Source organism: Triticum urartu, chromosome 4A (assembly GCF_056163025.1).
Source record: "Triticum urartu cultivar PI428250 chromosome 4A, HENAU_Tu73, whole genome shotgun sequence".
Taxonomy (NCBI): domain Eukaryota; kingdom Viridiplantae; phylum Streptophyta; class Magnoliopsida; order Poales; family Poaceae; genus Triticum; species Triticum urartu.
The window spans coordinates 437,863,526-437,870,993 of record NC_141876.1 but is presented as its reverse complement, the minus strand read 5'-3'; the positions used below and the strand labels follow the sequence as shown (position 1 = coordinate 437,870,993).

At 49.7% G+C, this 7,468-nt stretch overlaps 1 pseudogene; it reads right to left on the bottom strand.

Moving 5' to 3' along the window:
* Positions 1-5,950: 5,950 nt before the first annotated feature.
* On the bottom strand, positions 5,951-6,930 carry LOC147976098 (senescence associated gene 20 pseudogene; annotated as a pseudogene).
* Between the last annotated feature and the right edge of the window lie 538 nt (positions 6,931-7,468).

Here is a 7,468-nt window from a genome sequence, read left to right as displayed (position 1 = left end):
ATGAGGGAGAACAACACCGAAGACACCATCATCGTTCGACCCGGGAGACCCAGATCTAGAGTTTTCCTTGGAGCATCATGAGCATGGTGCCACAACCTTCCACGAGGATGCCTCGAGAAGGAAACGATGCCACAGACACCGCCATCGTCTTCCATGACCACAGTCGACGCGATTCACTGGAAGTCGCGTCACCCCGATCTCGTGGTTGGCTGGATCCGTGCGGAGCCTCGCCGTAAGACGAATATCGCCGCCGGTACTCTGATATGGAGCCTCCAGCGCCCCTCACAGGTCCCTCCATGCACCGTGGGCCATTCAAGGCCACACCGCGACGGATCTGGACGGGACTCCAGATTTGTAGCCACCGCTGTCAGCCATCTCCATGCCGTGCAGCCCATCACAAGGCAACCACTCCGCCAACCATGGAGCTCCCTCGCCGCCACACAGTAGGGGTGCCGCCCTAACTGCCTCCCCGGCTTCCCCACAAGATGCGCCCCTGCCACCTATTGGGAGATCCCGTCGCATCCACCCGTCCTAGAGCCTTTGGCGCCGGGCCCGCCGCCTCCGCGGCCCTTGCCAGCGGCAGGAGCAGGCTAGATCGAGGGCTGGCGGCGCTAGGGTCTTAGGACCCCTGGCGTCGCCCAGGGGAGGCGACGCGAGGGGTACCAGAGCTAACCACTGCTGCTCCCTACCATTCACTACCTTAAAAAGAGGCGTCATCTTAGGCTCCTTCATCCTTCAGATCTAAATTGTATTCCGATAAACATCATTGATCAACAAAGTGAAGCATGTGTTAGCCCAATAAAACTTTTAAAAAATAGAGGTCACCACTCTTTTTTTCCTTTTTAAAAATGAACACTATATTATTACATCAATATTCAAGATGATCCAAATACAACCGGCCTCTGCAACAATAAAACACTAAGAGACTATTTAAACTTCGAAAACCCACACAACCAATCATGTTGGAGGATGATAATTCGTCATATAACTATAGCACTGTTGCACTACTACATTTTCTCCTCCCACTTTATTCTTACATGGTCTGAAAAAGGAGGGATAATTCCCAGCCTCTATGTCAAGTGTTTCACACATATAAAAGAACACTATACAATCGCTTGTTTGAGAGAAATGTATGCATCACACATCCTATTGCTAGACTACTGCTTCTAAGTGGTTGTACCGATATTTTTGTGTGTCATGCGCCTCCACACTTGCAGTAGAGCTTTACTACACTTACAGTGAGGTTAGCTATGAATATTGTGTGTGTGTGATGTGGCTTTGTTTAATTGGATAGTACAAGCCACCCTGAAATTCATAGAGGGGATTAGTGGGGATTGGGGAAGGAGATGTCGTTTTATAAGTAAGATACGTAATAATTTCATTGATGTAGCACTTTTGCTTGTAGTAGAGCCGTGCTATGCATACGGCGATTTGTGTCTGATGCGTGTCCGATGCACAATAGGCACCATCCGAAGCAGTTCGCTGACACCTTGAGTCTGTTGGATATGAGTGACATGCGCATGTTGTACAAAAAGCGTCGGATGCAGATCAATTCCGCTTGCAGTAAGCACCATACTGTTCCAATGAATAGCCATGTAACCTATAAAAACACAACTCTATGTTTATTAAATGCAATATCATTACAACTATTTCACGTGGCTTGAACATAAAACATAGACTCCAACTACAGTTTGGACCTTAAGTACTTTTGTCTAGTGATAACCAATTTTTGTACATATCCGAAATACTATAAGACCAACTAAATAAGAGATACTATAAAATCATAAAGATTGGGAGCCAAGATATACCACATATCACACTAGCCGAGTGCAAAAAGGGCATTGCAAGAGCAAGTGTTTAATCTAGAAACTCTTTACTTTTGCATGAACAACAAGATGTGGGGGAAGTACAAAGAAACTTATGTCTCATGGGTGTTTATGGCTGCTTGAAGACATTGTTGGGGGAAGTAATTGACTTAGTCATGGGTGGTATTCATATCTTACAAGGGTTCAACCATAGTTGTCTCTGTCTTATACTCTGCTCAATAATTCATAAAAAGATGGTTCTGTGCATTAGAATGATGGACACGCCGATAGTTTAAACTCCTTTATCATTATTGTTTTTTGAAAATTCTGCCTTTCGGTTGGATTGCATGTAATAGACTCCTTAGGGCATCTTCAAAGCGGACTCTCAAACCTTCACTATATGTCCGGACCATAGTGTTCGGACCACTTTTGCCATCCAATGGGAACCTGCATATGTCCCCTTAGCAGTTCAGACGTACGGATTTCGGTATCCAAGAGACAAACATGAGGGGGCTTTGCCGGAGTCCGAACATGTACTTGACCAATCACATGCATGGTCCCTCTCTCCTCTCAACCTCACATGCATGGTCCCCCCCCTTTCTCTCTTCCAACCGGACACATCACAAATATCCCACCACGTGCATGGTCGCCGCTTACTTTTTCTATTTCCAACCAGATACTTTATGATTAACATTGGATGACTCTTTCTCGCATCATGTCAGCAGACCATGTCCGGACATAAAATGGACATATACCCAAGACATTTGCAGGTCAGCTTTGGAGATGCCTTTAGTTCGTAAACTAATTCTAGTGTGGCATGTCCTGTTTTGTTTGATTTGGCAATTTCACCCTGTTTACACTAAACTATGAAATAAATTATGGCCTTTGCATCTTGATGCAAACACCATATACTACGTACTGAAGCCTAATTTTCAAAAACTAAAATAAAATATAAGGACATGGCACAAACTATTTGTCATCAGTTCATAGCCGACAGCAGGCAGGTTCACATCACGAATGGATCAAATAGATCCCCACCTTAGACCACATACACATGCATGCATTGTGCCTAGTTTTAGTTACGAAATATCAATGGCAATCCCTTGCAAAGTCTTCCTTGCAAAGTTCGTATTGTGCGCCATCGCAAATCATCACCTCATTGCGCTCTCGCTTCCCATTTGGGCAATCCAGAAGCTCAGTAAGATCACTCGTAACTTCATCTGGTGTGGGGAAGACTCGGAAAACACGTCTGGCGGACATTCTCTGGTCAACTGGAAGACTGTCTGCCGGCCTAAGCCCATGGGGGGCCTGGGAATCACTGACCTTGAGAGATTTGGTCGGGCGCTCCGACTGCGCTGGCCTTGGCTTATGTGGACTGATCCTGGCCGCCAATGGGTGGGCTCTGCGGTGCCCTGCGATGAGACGGATATGTCGCTTTTCAGGGCTTCTACCACCATCTCCTTGGGCAATGGGAGAAAATCCTTATTCTGGCACGACGACTGGACAGGACGGGGCCCCCTGTCCCGGGCCTTCCCGGAGCTGTATAAAATTGCCACCAAGAAGAGGAGAACTGTGATGAAGGAGCTCCAGGAGGAGAACTGGATCAGATCGGTGGCCCGTCTTTCATTGCCTACCCATCTGCAGGAGTTCATTGCCCTCGCATCAGCTATCTCTCAGGTTGAGTTGAACCCGGACCAGGAGGACTCCATCACTTGGCGGTGGACCCCAAATGGCATATACTCTGCTGCTTCGGCCTACGCGGTCCAGTTCTCTGCATCCTATCCCAGGTTTTCCCCCGCCAAGATTTGGGAGGCACACGCTGAGCCAAAATGCAAGTTCTTCGCCTGGCTTGTGCTCCACGAAAAAATCCTCACGGCCGACATGCTAGCCGTTCGTGGCTGGCCGCACGACCCTCGCTGCCCCCTTTGCCTTGGGGCACCGGAGACGGCCACTCATCTCTGCAAGGACTGCCCGTTTGCCGCCGCAATTTGGTCTCACGTCCAAGTGTGGACGGGAGAGGATTCTGGGGCCACGCCCACGTTGCCCCCTTCGATGGGGATTTCGGACTGGTGGGATTCGTTCACCACCAATTTGCCCAAGGACGACGGAAGAAGGCGGAGCGGTCGCTTCCTTTACACCATCTAGAACATCTGGAAAGAGCGAAACCGACGCATCTTCAATGGAACTCGCCTCACGCACCTAGAGGTAGCAGCTATTGCCTTCGACGACATCAAGCAAAGGACTTTGGCCTTTGGCCGAGCACAGGTGGCAGCCGGTATCAGTTGATTAGTTCCTAGGGGTTTTTGTCCGGTTTCTCTCAGAAAACCGGAACTCTCTTGTACATAAACTTTATCCTCCTTCTTATATGAAAAGGTAGTGCTTCTGCCGGTTCCTAAAAAAAAATATCAATGGCAATCGACCGCATGACACCACTTGATCAAGCTGGATCGGAGAAAGCGAGGGAGCGAACGTGACACGTTCGTTTCGTCTGGAGACCTAGTCCTCGAAGGCATAGCTAGTGGCCCGCTGCTCACTCGTCACTTGCACATCCAGGGAACAGTTTTCATGCTCGCCCAGTTGCTGGCCTGGACGGACTACGACGCAGTGCTATTGCCAATTGCCACTGGCTAGGACATTTCCTTCTCCTATGATTTGATGAAGACGACCCATCGTTTCCTTCCTCCCCTGTTGTCGAGTACTTTCGGTGATTAATCCCCAACTCGTGCAAGATTAGGTTTTTCTCCGAAAAGGATGATAACCCCCGGTCTCTGCATCAAGGCAAGATTAGATGTTCTGTCGAATTTTTCAATAGCAGGCACGACATCGATGTTACGATCCAATTGGAATGAAATACATTGAGTGCTGAAAATTAACATTCCAGCGCCCTAGAGTAGTGGCCTGCGATAGCGTGGGGGTGCTTGAACCGAACTGCTGTTTCGGAGCTTTGCCTTAGCCTTAGCCTGAAAGGAGGACGATGAGACGACCAAGTACGTACATCCATTATTTATCCGCACAAACTGATTTCATTTTGTTCAAAACGTAATAAGTTGAGTATGAACAGTATAGTACAATAATGTAGAGCTATATAATTAGGGTGGTTCACAGTTGACCATATACATATATAAGAAACCACAAAAATCTGATGCCAGCCACAAGTACATGCATACAAATACATAAAAGCTCATGCATATGGACGTCGACTCCGAAAGGCAAGTGAGCTGGTTCGTGGGTATTGCTTTTCCGGCTCGCCGGTACAATTTACAGCGCCTAATAATTCAGATAGGTACACGCATGAGTATGAAACTATGAAAGTTCAGTCGAACAAGGCACATGTTTCAGACCTGCAGTCCTCCAGGATCCAGAATGCCCATCGATCTCATTGCCGAGAGAGCAGCTATCATATCGGATTATCTGGTGGCATGCTGTCACGCACATCACAGAGCCAAAGATCAAAAAGCTTATGTGCGTCTCGTGTAGCCAGTGAAATCCTCAACTTTTCTCAAACGAAGTAAAGTATAACTTGTTGGATTTTCTAAAAACCGCTCCTTTTTTGTACAAAAGGTGCTGAAAGCCTGAAGTGCTCTCCAACAGCATGTTCAGATGACCCAGTTCAGAAGCAAAGGCAAGGCCCCAAGATAAGAAAAAAAAGAAAAACCAAGACGAAAACACAGACGGCTTTTGGGTCAACCGCCTTTTACACGTCGGAAATAATTGGGAACGGACAGTTCAGTTGGAAAAGAAAAGAAAGCAGAAAAGTGGGCAATTGTGTGAAGGAAATTCCAGACTTGTTGTGTTCCTCAAGTGCCATCGGGAATCCAGCAAACTTCACATCAAGGATTTGTTTGGTGCGTGCTACGCTGAAAGCAACACCCTCAACTTTCCCCCGGATACGGGAGGCTTTCCGCCGCTCTGGTATGAATCTCTGCATCCGTGTACTTGGTTTATCCAGACCTTTTGGTTTCCTGCAAGCTTGGATTTGTTCCCTACGTATGCATTTTTTGTTGCCAAGAATATCTGAGAGGTGCCACTCTTAAGGAAGCATCAGTTCCTGGCTCAACAAGTTTTCAATGTGTGGTCAAATCAAATCAAGAGGGAGTAGCTCTGTACAGCTGAAGACCGGTCATGACACCAAGGAAACAGGAAAGGAAAAAAAAATGAAGGTGACACGTCACACATTGCTTGAGGCTCCAATACAATATACTACTTTTATTCAGCTGCAAGAGCAAGCCATTGCCGCAGTAGCAGGAGTACACACCATAATCCATGATCTAGACCAAATAAATCACGCTGCTAATTCAAGCACGCAAAGCAACTCCTTTGACTTCTAGTTTACTCATTCGTAGGCGTAGGCTCTGTTGTTAGATGGCGAGGACGAGGCCCGGCAGCGACTTGCGCGCGCGGTCGGTGCGGCGGCTCTGCCACAGGCACTTGGGCCACTTGGGCGTGTGCGCCGGCGAGGAGAGGCCCGAGGACGTGGACGAGGAGGGGGAGGAAGAGGCAGAGGAAGAGGAGGAGTGGCTAGGGGAGCCCGCGCTGGCGTTGTTGGTGGCCGCCGCGGCGGAGAGGCGGGTGACGGTGAGGTCGGTGTTGAAGTACTCCCTGAGCTGGGTGATCACCCCATCGGGCCCGACGGTCCAGGCGTGCACCCAGTAGAGGAGCTGGCCGGCGCTCCCCTCGGCGATGACGGTGGAGCCGAAGGCGTCGACGGAGCGCGGGCAGAACCTGAACTCGGCGTTGGTGCCGGCGCCGGTGAGGAGGCGCATCATGTGCTGGTGCGCGGGCGGGCCATGGAACCACCACTCGAGGTCCGGGGCGAGCAGCTCCTGCGCCCGGCGCGCGTCGCGGGCGTTGAGCGCCTCGTAGAGGCGCAGCACGAGGAACTTGCCGCGCTGCTCCTCCGTCTCCCCGGCCAGCTCCGCGTCCGGCGCCGGCGCCGCCGCGAGGGACTGCTGATGGTTAGCCAGCTCCTGGCGCGAAGCCCCGCGTAGGCTTCGGTCTGCACTGCTTGAAGGAGAGGTCGAGGAAGCCTCTTGCGACGGGAGCGCGGTACTGGAGGCTGGTGGAGGCGATGGATTGAGCTTGGAGCTGCTGGAGACTGGCGAGAGGGGTGGAGGGTTTAGCGGGCGCGGAGCAGCTTATATAGGCCGCGCGCGTGCGTGCTTATCCCTGGGGAGGGCGCGTTTTTGAAGCGTTACTATTAGCGAGTCCCTATCTGCCATTTTCATTTGTGTCGTCGGGACAAGTTTAGGAGCGGTGGCAAACATGCGTTTTTTCCCCAGCTTAGTGCAAGATACGGTGCAACGCTAGGTGCGTCAAAGTTCGTGTGTGAGCCATAAGCCATTGGATGAGACCTCTACAGCTGCAGTGTGTGCCTCAGATCCGGCAAGTGGCTAAGTTGGAGTCTTAGGTCTTAAATGTTAGGTTTGGTTGCGATGTCTGTTTGATATTAGGCCCAGGCTATCTACGTTCCTTCATCAACTGGATAGATGTAACGACAGTTTGTTGCTTAGACGACGTTTTTAGTTTTACTGTTGTATGACTTTGTAGAGTCTTGTGAGATGCAGAAGACCGGAGTTCATCCTTCTTTTCCAAGAAAAAAGTACAACAGCCACTGCTGCGTAACAATCTGCGGGCACGCCGGTGGAGAGACATGTGATGCCAAA